We start from the raw sequence: 14,523 nt of genomic DNA, 5'->3' as shown, positions 1-14,523 counted from the left end.
ATTACCTCTCTTGATCTAGATGTGAAACCCTTCGTGATGAGGTGGGCTATGTAGAAGGTCTTTCTAACCACTTTGGCAATGTGGTTTTCAAAGGAGAGATTGCTATCAACTTGGGTCCCCAGGTCCCTAATAACTTTCTCTGTACTTAATGGGTTTCCGCCTATGTGGTAATTTGTAGGCACATTGTTTTTGCCAAAGGGTATGACTATACATTTTTTGGCATTTAGCTTTAAACCATGGCGCTGGCACCAGTTATCTGTCTCTGTGAGACCTTTTTGAAGGATGTTTGTGTCAGCTGGAGAGTCGATTATGACGCCCAGTTTGCAGTCGTCTGCAAACTTGGTGAGCCATAGTCGTCCCACGTTTGCCTGTACCTCAGAAAAGTATATACCGAACAAGAGTGGTCCCAGGACAGAACCCTGTGGGATGCCACTTGTGACCAGTTTTGAGTCTGACATGGCTCCAGCAACTCTCACTCTGTGGGTTCTGTCTTTGAGCCAGTTTGCGACCCATCTTGTGACATAGGGGTTTATATTTAAGCTGGATAGCTTATCTATGATGCCCGAGTGGGGTATTGTGTCAAATGCCTTTGCAAGGTCCAGATAGGCTGTGTGGACTACCTTCCCTTCATCTATGGCTTTGGTGACTGTTTTGAAGAAGTCAACCAGGTTCAAAAGGCAGGATCTGCCTTTGACAAAGCCGAACTGGGTAGGATCTAGTGTCTGTAGGTCCCCAATGTCTTTGTTTATGAGCTCCATGATGATCCTCTCCATAGCCTTGCAGACTAAGCTAGTCAGGCTTATGGGGCGATAGTTTCCAGGGTCCGTAGAGGCTCCAACTTTGTGGAGTGGGACCACTGTTGCTGTACGCCATTCTGTGGGCACATATCCTGTAGTGAGGATGAGATTGTATAGCTGTTTTATTTGAGGGATTAGTTCCTCTTGGAGTTCATGTAGGATGCAACCTGGGATGCCATCTGGTCCCATGGAAGCAGTGTTTTTTGCTTTGGAGAGGGCAGCCTTCACCTGAGCATCAGAGATGTTTGGGAGGCAGCCCTCTACCGGGATAGATACTTGCTCTTTTGGGGTGGAGGGGGTGGAGAAGTTTGCGCTGAACCTGTCTGCCAGGATATTGGCGATGTCTGTGGGTTCAGTGTATTTTTTGTTGTTTAGAATCAACTCAGAACAAGTCTGGGAGTTGCATCCCAGGTTCCTAACATAACTGAAAAAAGCCTTATGATTGTCTTTGGTGTCCTGTGCAATTTTTCTCTCGAAGCTGGCCTTGGAGGATTTTATGAGGGATCGTAATTTTTTGCTAGTACTGATCAGAGATGCCTTCCGTATTAGGGATTTTGCTCTGTCATGTAGTAGCTTCCTCCTTCTGTTGTACAGTTTATTTATGGCAGGGGTCCACCAGACTAGATGCCTGCCTTTGGATGATTGGGTCTTGGTTTTGTTTGGGATAGCATGATCCATGCATTCCTGGAGATGTCCATAGAATGCATTTATATAGGACTCTGCAGTTTGGGCCGTAGTTTCCACTGGCCCTGGGGCCTTGAAGGATTCCACTTTGGTTTTGAGAAGTGAGAAGTTCACTTTTGAGAAGTTTTTCACTGTGGTTTTCTGGGCTGGGGGTGGGGTCGGGATGTGGACATCCAGTGAAATTAATTTATGGTCTGATCTTACCAATGAGGGATATACTTCTGGTGTGGAGCATAGAGTCCCCATGTTGGTAATGATCAGGTCTAGTATGTTGTCCCCTCTTGTGGGAGTGGTGACTAGTTGTTCCATAGCATTTGAGTTTATCATTTCCAGGAACCTTTGGGCTAAGGTGCTGGGGCTTGAGTAGTGCTCCCAGTCAATGTTTGGGTAGTTGAAGTCACCCAATATAATGGTGTTCGGAGAGCTTCATGTTCTCCAATGTTTTCAGGAAAGCCAAGTGGGACTTTGAGAGGGTGGTCTGTAGGATGCTATAAACTGAAAAGCAGTCTTGCCCACTGTTAGTTGCACATGGATGGTCTCCAATACTTCGTGCAATGCCACTAACCTGGAGGTGTGGATATCCTTGATAAATATGGAAACTCCCCCTCCTTTTGTGGTTCGGTCCGGGTTGTGGGGCCGAAAAGCATGATATGAGGTATAGCCTGGTAGTGCTGGGGTGCTCTCTGGAGCCTTGAACCAGGTTTCTGTCACTGCACAGATATCGATGTTCTCCATACTGAGGAGAGCTTCGAGTGCATGCATCTTGAGGTTAAGACTTCTGGCGTTAAGCAGCATTACCCTTAGTTTCTTGTTCCTTGTGCTGTCTATGGGGGTGGGTTTGACTTTTGAGCCTTGCCTAAAAAAGGCACTATGGGGGTGGCAAGAGCCTTTGCCAATATCCAAAAGCCCAGTGGTGACAGGTGCAAGCTGTCCCTTTCGAAGCAACGTGGCTTGTCGAGCATGTCATCCCAGGCTGACAGACACTGGATCCCCTTTGAATGACACCAACATTTTAGCCAATTGTTAAAATCGATCATTTTGTCTTTGTACTGCGGCATCATTCTAGGTGAGGGTAAGATGCTGCTCAAGGTCAGGGTCATACCAGCCTGGGCTACATGATCAGAGAGCTCCTCTATGTCTCTTTTCATGTAGTCCAGGGAGGTACGTCTCAGGTCATTCACACCAGCATGTACAATGACTGAGTCATATTTGTATTTGCTTTGGTACTACACTGTTTTCACATCCAACTGTTACACTGTTGGTACTTGCCTCTGCCAATTGGAGGAGCTGTTCTCCCTCATTTTACATAGGACCAACAGGAGGAGAAAGAGATGTCAAGCACTCCAGGCAGTGGCAGAGTGTGGTGACAGTGATGAAATTAAAGTGGGTGAGAACTCGATTCTTACTGTCACCCAGCTTGACAAGCATGGATCCTGAATGTCCCACCTTCACCTCATCCATGGTGTCCACTGACCTCTTGTGTCCATCACCATCCCTGTGTTTTGTCTTGCCTTCTCTGTCTGCAATTGCTTCCTCACCTACCCAACTTATTAGACCCAGACATACCTGTGTCCCTTCCGCAACATCCCTCTCTCCGTCAAAACAATATGGACATCTGTCCCACAAAAAACAATTTTACTATACTTAGCTGTCCATTTCACACGTCTTCTTGGCACACTTGATTCAGTCCAGTTGGTTATACCACATGATCGTGCTCTGGGCACTCTTCTCTCTGGAGGTAACAGTCCAAATTCAGATAATATTCAGCATATATTCTCTGTTATTACTATTGGATAAATTAATAGCTATGGTTCTTTCCTACTTCCCTCCTGCACATTCCTGTATTGCTTTCTATTTGTTCTTCCCCCTACTTGCTCCCCATTTCACTACTGTCCTATCTTCCCCATTTGTTTTCTTTAATGCATTATTGGGCGATGGTGCACATCTCACACCAACAAGCAACAGCGGTAGTACAAAAGTACTTAAAAGTGTTAGATTCAGTTGTATTCGAACACAGTACCATCTAACCCAAAAAAGGAATGTATCACTGCATTAGCATGTACTGCCACAGAGTCAGTTAAGTGGTTAGGTGTATTCCAGAGACTCAGTACTAACTGTTAGCATCCCCGTTTTACCGCTGTCCTATTTTCCCCATTTATTTTCTTTAATGCATTATTGCATGATGGTGCACATTGCACACCAATGCACAGCAATGGTAATATGAAAGTACTCAAAAGTGTAAGCTTCAGTTGTATTAGTACCCAGTACCATCTGCCTCCAAAAAGGTAAGTATCTCTGCATTAACTGCATTAACACATGCCACCACTGAGTCAGTTAAGTAGCAGATGTATTCCACAGACTCAATACTAACTGGAATATTTTAGCAATGCTGCCACTGGAATAGTTACATGACATTCCCTTATGTAATAGTCATTCTTAAGGTCTTCCTTTTGCCCATTGTGCAACACCATGAAAACAATATAAGCACAGCCATCCATTAAACGCAAACACTGAGGGAGTTCCTGCACTATGTTTACATCCCAAGGATTCATCTGTGGGGGGATTCAGCAACTCTAATGATTTCAGACCTCATCTGCATATTCACTGTGCTGACAGCTCTGTATCTACACCAGATAGCAACCGTGTAGCTAATGAAACTGAAGGGGAGACAAATTGTTTATGAGTTGAACACACTAGAGAGGATATTACTTTGGGATATATCTGCACAGAGGAGTACTGATTTTTAAATGATATGCCTGCATGTTATCAGCTACATATTGTATATGCTGACATATGAATAGTCTGTTTAATGTTTTTTATATTTATTTTGGTTAGGACACACTTTTACACTTTTATCTGGCTGCATTACTTACAAGTGTACTGTTCATTTGGGGGTGGGGGAGCAAAGCTGCATTTCTGTTATGGTACACAAAAAGGATTATGTTGTTATTTTTACTGTCCTTTTCTTGCATCTGTCTTATGCTGTCATATGTTAAGGTCAGTTCTATACAAATCTCACACCTTTTACTTTTTATTGTCTGTGTAGACTCCTTTTAATGACTGTATTCCAAAAGTTTTGGAATTCACGGGGAACATCAGCATGGAGTCTACACAGTTGCTTTATAGCCTGTTGAATAGCTTCACCATGTTAGATTGGTTAATTGACATGTAATTCAGCTGCTTATGCTGTAATTAGCATGCCATGGTGTTTACCTTATTTACGTGGGGGTAAACGCCTCTGTACCGGTCTTTCTGAATCTTTAAGTTTTCACATCCATGAGTATACAGTGGAAAATGTCCATGTAGGCTTTATTGAATCCCCCTGATAGTAATTTTCATTTTTCTACCCATGCTATATGCAGCCTCTGCCATACTATTTTATACTTTACCTGTTACTGCATTCCTTAATAATGTAAACAGTATCCCAGTCATTGGGCAACCCTAACATATATTGAATTATACTAATCCATCCATTTACCAATGTTTTTATATTATATTTTTGTTACAGGCAGACTACAATAATTTCAATATTTTCCTTGGAATTCCATAATCATCTAGTATCTGCCATAATACCTTTTAATCTACATTATGAATTTTTTTAATATCTCCTACCATAATCTTTGGTTCTTCTTCTTTGTTTATGTCATCACTGCCGTGCTGAATGTACTTATCATATCCTGACTTCCCCTTACACTATATATTTTTGGCATGAGAACTTCTTAAATGACATTATCATATGTTATCTAAATAATTTTCACAATTATGTTTGTAATCATTACTGTTTAAAGTGATAGGTCTCCAAATTTCTATATTTGTTTTTCCCCTTTCTCCATAACTTTATCACACCTACACAGATTTCAGGTCTATATAGAAAAACAATGGCCATCCATTCATTTAAGAGGAATAAGAAAATTTTTAACTCCCAGACGTCTAAGTTTTTGCAAATTCCATATCCAATGCCATCTGCACCAGATGTCCTTGAATCTTGTTTAATTAATCATAATAGTTTTTTTAACTCACATAATATAATGTTCCCCATTAAAAACATATACTTCACTTGACATTTTCTTCACCCACCACACCTTTACATGCAGTCTCTTTTTGATATTATACTTCTTCCTGTAATATTTCACAAATAGTCAAATAATGTCTTTCTGTTTTGTATTTAATTTCCCATCCTTGTTTTGCATTTCTCTTATTTTCTTCCTTACTCATTTTTACTAGAAAGGGACATATTTTTCATGAGCCGTGCAAGTAATATTTTGCTTCTATAAGACATTTCCAGTTTTTGTGCATTTCTTTTATAAATCTGTTGCTCTTTTTCAAAAAAAAAAATCCTTCATTATTTTTCCTGATCTTGCAACATGTCATTGCTAAGCTTATTATAAGCATGTCTTCTGTATTTACTGCCGAATTTTATATACAGCCTTTTATTATTTTTTTTTTCATTTAAAAACTAAACACCATTCTGTCCAGGAAGAAATAAAACATTCTCATGCTTACATGATCTTCCAGAATACTTTTTTGATGCTCATCATTCCCATCGCTGCAGTAACCTTTAGACTATATGGGTTGTATCCTGCAATAATCCTACAATAATCAGCCAGCTTCACAAAGTTCTGCTTCTCTCCCACACCTTTACTCTGACTGCTGATTGGGCAGCTCTGTGGAGAGAAATCAGCAGAGTGAAGATTTCTTCTAAAACGTTCCTGCTTCCATGAGAAGAAACAGCTCTCACACTTCACAGGAGCAGCAATCAGTTTCAAGCTTTTGTTCTGGCAGGTAAGTTCCCTTTGAGGAACCCTTCCACACATAACTGTTACACCTTTAAGAAAATACTGCTTTACTTTTTATTTAGAATATTTTGCAATATTTCCCTTTTAAGAAATCCTTTATTCTTTATGAATATTGGAAGTCTCGTGTGAACTGCCTTTGGCTTTTTTTTTAGATTTGTGGTTAATGTTTATGTGGTAATATACTGCTTGTGTAAACGTTACTGCTATTTTATAAAAGTTTAATATCACAAAGTGTTTTAAACAGGCAGGTGACAAGTTTTCTGTGTATTATTGCTAGTGTACATTTTGTGACAATGTACCTGTCATATTTTATGTCATTTCTGTCAGTTAGTTCTACACTTCAGATGGGGACAGTGTATGAACTGTAAGTGTAAGAGTGCTGCTTTTGAGCACTTTTTGACAACTTACCTTCCAAATGACTTGTTCCAGCAATGCTTACCACTTTTGGGTCCCCCTCCTCAGTAACAGCATGGATACTTATTCCACTCCTGCTGGTTTCTCTTCCATTGTACCTAGAAAGAAAAAAAAAAATTACCAAAGAGCCTCTGCCAACACCATGGGGATAGTCAACATCTGAGCTGATGGTGGTTGAATCTTTAGAGGACATTTTTCATTCCACAGACTGCTCACTTGCTTCTCTGGCCTGCTCTGGTGTAGTATTTTCAACTATCATGAACTGAGGATCAGCCGTGTCTTCTTTGATGGCAGTGTGTAATATATGTATGGGAGAATCATCTTCTATGTGTTTGCGAGATGTTGTTCAGGGTAACTGGGTAAAGAGACTTCTAGATAGGGTAGAAGTGCTTTCTCTAGGTCAGTCTTCAGACAGAATCTTTCTGCACAAAGAAAAAAATATTAATCATTGTTCATCTAAAGATATGATGTCTTTTAGAAAAGGTGATTTTCTTAATTTGGCTATGCCATTATTATAAGCTGTCAATCTTAGTCATCTGAAATCCTTTCCTCACATCAGTGTCAGTAAAGAAAATTCCTAAGGAAAATTTATCAGAAGATCCTAACATAGACAGAGAAAGGGATTATTCTCATGTAGATTTCTAAGTGCAGTATGCTGATTGTTAGGAAACTTTAGGAAACTTTTCCAACTCCTATGAGGAATTTTCTTTCTCTGAGACAATAAGTCAGCAAGAATCAGGTGTTTTTTGTTGGAAGAAGTGGACATTTCCCTTTAATTGAGAACTATGATAAGTTGCAAGTGGATATGCCTCATTCTACCACCATTACTCATATTTTGCCAGCCTTGGGGTTGTGTTTAATGCTACCTGTATTAATCCTAATTCTCAGATTTTAGTTCCCATAAAGGTAGATAGTAGATAGACTTTATAAAGTTACTTTAAGTAATAAATATTGCTCACTCATCCTAGCTCTGACCATGCTACCATTTCTACATATTCACTAGCTGGAAATAGACTACTGGTTGCTACCGATCCTTCCCCTTTGAACAAGGAAGGCAAGGTTCTGGACAGATTTGGTAAAAAAATATTTTCTTATTTCACTTTGGTGTACAGAATTCTGTAGAAGTTTATTCTCTTTTTTGCAGGCAGTTTGAGGGAATTATCTGCCACACTTTATTCAGAAGGTAGTTGCTATTTAAATCCCTTTATTCTATTCATTCACAGGGATCTTTACATGCACTGAAGAGTATGTATGAGTGTGCATATACACTGCCTAGAGTCACTGCTGCTGCTGTGTTGAAGAGACATGCCTGCGTATTTATTTTCCATTTGTTTACCGGGAAAGTCCAACTTGGAACAAAGCTAATTTTCAGCAGTGACCCAGGGAGAAACACTCCAGACACATGTCTTTGTAATGTGGGAGGAAACCAGAGCATCTGGAGAAAACCCACACAAATGCAGGGAGGACATGCAGACTCCGCACAGAAGGCTCTGAAGCTGAGAATCAAACTGGAGAACCTCTTGCTGTGAGGTGACAATGCTACTGCTGCACCACTGCACCATCCAAACGTATGTAACAAAAAGTTTGCTGATGAGGTAAAGATTGAAATTTTAAATTCAGCTTTTGATAAGGAGGTTTTGTTTGGGCTGTATTCTATCTAGATCATCATACAATTTGATGAAATATAGTAATTAATTCAGGTAGTTTCTAAGATTTTTCAAGCCCCCCACCTTTATAAATCTCCACAATCATCTTTTTCATTTAAAAAGCAGAACAAACAATCCCAGGACAAACAGGGAGGGAACAACAAGAAAAAATGATCCTTTCCAAAAAGAGAATAGTCTAATTCTATAGAATGACTATGTCCACATTCCATCCTCCTCCCCTTCTATCATCTCACAAAATCTGTCACAGAAATTCTCCCTTTATATTCCCCTTTGGAAACAGATTGTGTCAGACTCTTGGAAGTTAGAAGTGGTGCAGGAGGATTACAGATGTCACTGGATACTCTTTTTAGGGTAATTCATCCTGACCCTCTAAACCAAACATCATTTTTTTCTCAGGTTCTTTAACAGTTTTTCACCTTAGGAGTCATATAACCAGTACATTTATATCAAAGAGGAAAAGACCTTTTCTATTCCTGAATATTTCATGTACCAAAGAAAAAGCTTCTTGGAAATGAGTTCTAGATCTGTCTTTTTCTAATCTATACATGACAGTACCAAGTTTCAAGATGTTACCCTTCAGAATCTGTTGCCTCTCATCCAGTCAGGAAGTTTTATGGTAACATTAAATAGAAATATGCTTATCATCAAATTCCTACAGCTTTAAGCTTTAGGAACATTTTCAGATTCTTTGTGTCTGGGTTAAATTATCAGTTATCCGCATTACTTTAGGTTAGCTGCAACTCCCATGGCCTTTACAAAAGTCTCCTGTAATAGCTCATAGCAGACTGCATAACATTCACATTTCTTTATTTAAATTATTTACTTATCTTTACAGAGGGTAGAATTCAATAAAGCCTACAGGGAGTGATTCTCCGTGTAGGCATAATGTTACGGCCCAAGCACAGTACATGGCTGACCGAGTGATCCAGGAAATAGGGCTGAGGGGTGTGCACAAGTGTGCAAATCACCTCGTAAGCTGGTGAAAACCAACCAAATGAGGTTGATTTGCAATCCAAAAAGCAGAAAGGCACCCATGTAGGTGCCGTGTTGGTGGAAGAAATGTATGTGGATACAAACTGTGTACTGGACTGCAAAATTCACACAGGGGTTCTAAAAGGCTAGGAAAAAGGATGGATATGGTGCCGTAGCCATGCAAATGGCCATAACTATGGCCAGTGAGTCCTGAAAGACAATGCAAATCAATAAAATATTGTAATTTTTTTAACACATATAATACTTTTGCATGGTGCTGTGCGACGCTCAAACACGCCATTATGGAAAAAAATAAAAAGTGTAAAAAAGTGAAAAGTACACATTTGCCAATATATTGCATTATAGTGCCCAGCATGCAGCTCATTACAATGAAAGGGCTCAGTGGTTGCTATGGAGGCAGGCCATGGAGTAGTGAAGTATCCAGGGTATACTCAATTAGCTGTATGCTAATGAGATGGGGTAACTGAATAGCACAAAGGGCTACAGTGTCTGCAGATACAACCCATGGCTGGGCTAGAACTGTATAGGTAGTAGTAGTAGAACAAGCAGCTGACATCAAAAGGATGTATGTTATACTATGTTAAAGCAGATTGCAGCTTAGTGGCGCCTGTTTCTGCTCAGCTAAGCACAGCTAAGCAGGGGGTGTGTCTGATGCTGCTGAGCATGTTTTAGCTAGTTTAAGAAAATCTGAGCATGGCCGTGGTTGTGGGATTGTCAAAACTGCTGAACACCTGTTCACACTAGCACCACGGGTTTGCGTGGCATGTCACACTGCTTAGCAGTGAAAGAATTAGAAAAAAAAAATAAAAAAAAGAACCTGGGAAAGCCAGTCAGGTAGAAATGACTGATAAGCCCTGTTCAACAAACACTGGCCCATTCAAACCCCCCAGTGCTATACCTATCAGGTGGAATGCAGCATAATGAGCCAATCACACAGGCTGCAACTGCAGCACACCACTATAAAGTATGCATGCACCCTACAATCTGATTTTCCCACATACTCTGCACCATTGGTGTACACACTTGGGAATTTTAACTGACAAAATGCTTGGAGCTGCTGCTTCTCTGCTACATCTGTAGGTGCTTGAGGCTGAGGTCAGTGAAGTTGATTATGCTGACAATAGGCCCAGACTGAGAAGGAGAAGAGTGTTTAGGCCCAGGGTGACCTTCCAGGGGATACATGAGCTGGAGACTATAGAGCACTACAGGGTGGACAGGGTCATATTATAAGAACTCACCAAGCTCTGCCACCCTCAACTCAGACCCAGAGCCAACAGAGGTGAACCGGGAACCCACCCCAGGTGAAACAAAGGTATGTCTAGCCCTTAGACTATTAGCTACAGGTACTTTTCAAAGACCAACTGGGGACATAATGGGGATCTCTCAGGTATCTGGGTCTAGGGTCCTCCACCAGTTCCTGGATGCCAAGCAAGCACATGCCAGTGAGCACATTTATTTACCCCGCACCCCTGAGGACAGGGTCAGCAATATTCATCTCTTCCACAGTGTATCACACTACACTGAGGTACTGAGTGCCATAGACTGCACTCATGTGCACATCAAGGCAACACCCAGTGAAGAGGGCAGGGTCTAGGTCAACCACAAGGGGCATCACTCCATCAAATGCCAGATCATGTGCAATGCCCAAGGCATTATCATGAATGTTTGTGCTGGCAGCCCTGGCAACTATCAGAACTCCCACATCTGGCACACCTCACAACTGTACCAGATGTTTGCCTGGGGACATCCCATACGGTCATGTACTGGGGCATGCTGGCTGTGCACTGGAATCATGGATGATGACACCCATCAGAAATGCACACACCTACTGAAGAATACCATAATGAAGCACATCCACAAACTAGGAACATCATAGAGCATGTGTTTGGGTTGGCTCAAGTCATGGTTCTGTTGCCTTGATATATCTGTTGGAGCCCTGCAGTACTCTCCATCCACATGTGCACACATGTTCACAGTATGTGCCATGCTACACAATATGATCCTGTGGAAATAGCTGCACCAGGAGCATCACAGGGAAGGGAAACAAAGCCCCCCACCAGTGCCAAGGTCCCCACAGCCACAAGGGGACTCAGAGGAGGAACACCCTGATCCTGTCCCTGTAGGCAGATGTAGGCATGTCCGATATGACCTGTTCTTGGCAAAGAGGCAATGCATAGCACATCCACTGATAATATGGGGTCGTAGGGTCTGACACTTCACTCTGACTCACATACATAGTAAACAGGATGCCAGCCAGCTTGCATCAGACAGAGACAGCCCTAAAGCACTGTTATCTCAACTGCTGATGGCACAAGGTAAGTCACTCTTATTTATAACAAATGAATGGAGTAGTAAACTGTGTTAGCATATGTATGAATCTGCCCCATGTATGCAAGAGAATAGAGTGGGCTATCATGATAGCTGCAGACAACTGACAGCTGTGTGGGACAAGAGGAACTCTCCGTCCAATACTGTCTGACCCATAATATGCATCAGTCCCCAAGCCAGCAAAACCCAATGCACTATGTGAGGGAATGACATACAGTGGGGTCACAGGACAGATGCTTGACTGTCAATGCTAGAGTCCCCTACTCCTAACATACCTGTGTTCCCATACAACTGCAATCACAGTATGTTTGCAAGGTAATAGCAGCAGACTGCACAATCCCTGGGCTGTCCCAATAAACCTGGTGACAGGCACTATTTCCCCAATATGTAGGGGTCAAAGTGTCATGTTTGTCTGTGGTTGATAGTATCAGGAAGTAAACTGCACTGTCTGGTGGCTGTCCTGGCTTAGTGGATAAGTACATTACCATGGTTGATGGGGTACATGGTTCAAGACTGGCTGCATCTACTGTTTTGTATGTGTAGCTACACCTATGGTAGGAGTTCTACAGACTGTCCATATGTCAGCATTTGTTACTGCAAGAAAGCTGGACAAACACAGACACAATGGAGGGAGAGAGGGCCACAGATATGGACAGTACACAGCCCTGAGTAACCTAGCTGGTGGGTAGTAGAACAGCAGGTTGTAACAAATCAGTGTAGCACCAGGATATAAAGGCTGTCACGTAACTGTGTCAGTACTTGCAACAAGTCAGTGGGCACCATCCATACCTCATAATCATAACATTTTCAGTTTTCTGGCAAACTACTGGTAAGTCACTAAAAGTTGCTATGAGAATACCATTCCACCAACTGTCTAGGTTTGTAAGAGCAATATTAAAATCCTGTCCCCATGTTTGGGCCTATTTCCACTGTTATATATGGCCCTGTCTACATTAATGGTTGTAAGAATTTGAGAGGTATGGGCAACATGTAGCCTTCTAATAACAATACAACACAAACTGTCTGAGGACCAGAGCAGCTGTAGGGGCACTATGCTGGACAACCTGCAAAACAGGTACAGTCAGAAGTGTGAAGTCTGTAACCATGTGTGTGGTGTTATATCTCTTACCCCAGTCACAGCATACCTACAACTACATAACCACTAAAAAGCAAAAATCACAAGAAAAAAAATCAGGCTCCTCGGTGAGAAAACACAAACTCCTTTAATAGTCAATACAAATACAAAATGTATCACAAGTTAAGCGCTTTCACCCAGGAATGTTCTGAGCTTCATCTGAACAAGTTATCACACAAAAAAACGGCACTTTTAATGAATTAAATAATTACTGAACCAATCACATAAAACCCCTCCTAATTAAACCAATATCTTTGTTTCAATGTCATAGGCATAGTTAGTTAGAAAACAATGAATGTTGTTAAAATATTGAAGGCATAATATAAAAACTGCAATGTAATAAAACATTCACTTTGTCAGTAAAAACAGCTCAAAAAAACAAGAAAGGAAAATTCACACTTTTGCTGCCCCTAACTTAAGAACACTAGTAATACTTTTGTTCTCATTTAACCCTGGATTTTTAGCTGCATCCAATTTTATCTGCCATAAAAGGACTTCATGCTCAAGTTTAGCCTCCCAAGGTCCAGCCCTTGGATCTTGTGCTACCTGTTGTATCACATAAAATTTAAATTTACTGTATGCACATGCTTTATGTTGTCTGAACAAATTCATTAGTTTCTTTCTCTTGCATAATGTCATATAAATGTTCATAGACACATTTTCTTATAGTTCTCTCGGTCTTTCCTATATAAAACGTGGGCAAACATCACAAGTAACCACATAAACCACACCTTTACTATTGCAATCATGGTGTCCTTTGGCCCTCAAGTGCAAGAATACAACAGTTCATGTAGTAGCATAGGTTCCCTGCAGCGTATGGAGTCGGTAACCAAAATGTCTGTCAGTGTTTCCTCACATCAATCTATAATGATCTGCCACTGACGTACCATGAAATCACAGTGCTATGTAAAATGTACCAGACATATTATGCAAAACTCTTTTCAGTCCAATACACACTGCACACACCCTAGATATGGGTCAGATATTATAGACAGCACACAGTCAGGAACTCACTCAGGCAGTATATCAGGCAGTATATCAGGGATGTAAAATGTTTTGTTTTTTATCCACTCAGTGACTGCCTCTACTAGCTTTGTTTTGAGCTATATTATTTTATTTTTATTTTTAATATATATATTCCTTCTTGGCCATTCAATTTTATTTTGGTTTTATTTAGTCCATGTTTTTTTATTTTGCGAAGTTATTTTCATTATTACGTGATTACTATTACAACTTTGGAGATATGGAGCAGTTATTAGTACAGCACCTTGAACTGACACAGCACCTTTTGAAAGTTTTACAAGAAAGGGGAGAGAAAAATTGTGGTGATGCAGACACTTTGATTACAGACTCGGAGGAGCGTATACTTACGCTACATTCTACCCCTAACACCAGCGTACACAAGCCGCCAGCTAGTAATGGTTCGGGGAGCCTGAGAGGAGGTGACACCAATGCAGGAAGTGCAAGGGTTATCATAGCATCTCCCAGAATGGCTCAGAACACTAGGGACGGTCATGGTGAGAGAGGCGAGATTGCTGTTGGTCCTGCTATTAACTCTGAACTCAACTATATAGATTTAAAGGCTTTTTTGACTGCACCTACTTTTTCGAACGGACTACACTATAATGTTAGAGACATGGGCAGTATTAATCAACAATTCAAGGAGTTTGAAAGGATTTTAAGAAGCTTCAAATCACTACAGATGGACA

General features: G+C 41.0%; 1 pseudogene; it reads right to left on the bottom strand.

Annotated features, from left to right (window-relative positions):
* Window positions 1–12,473, bottom strand: part of LOC122792574 — a 53,745-nt pseudogene extending 41,272 nt beyond the window's left edge.
* Between the last annotated feature and the right edge of the window lie 2,050 nt (window positions 12,474–14,523).

This window comes from Protopterus annectens, chromosome 1.part0 (assembly GCF_019279795.1).
Source record: "Protopterus annectens isolate FY-2018-M chromosome 1.part0, PAN1.0, whole genome shotgun sequence".
NCBI lineage: Eukaryota > Metazoa > Chordata > Ceratodontiformes > Protopteridae > Protopterus > Protopterus annectens.
The sequence above is the reverse complement of the archived record's forward strand: the minus strand, read 5'-3'. Positions and strand labels throughout refer to the sequence as shown.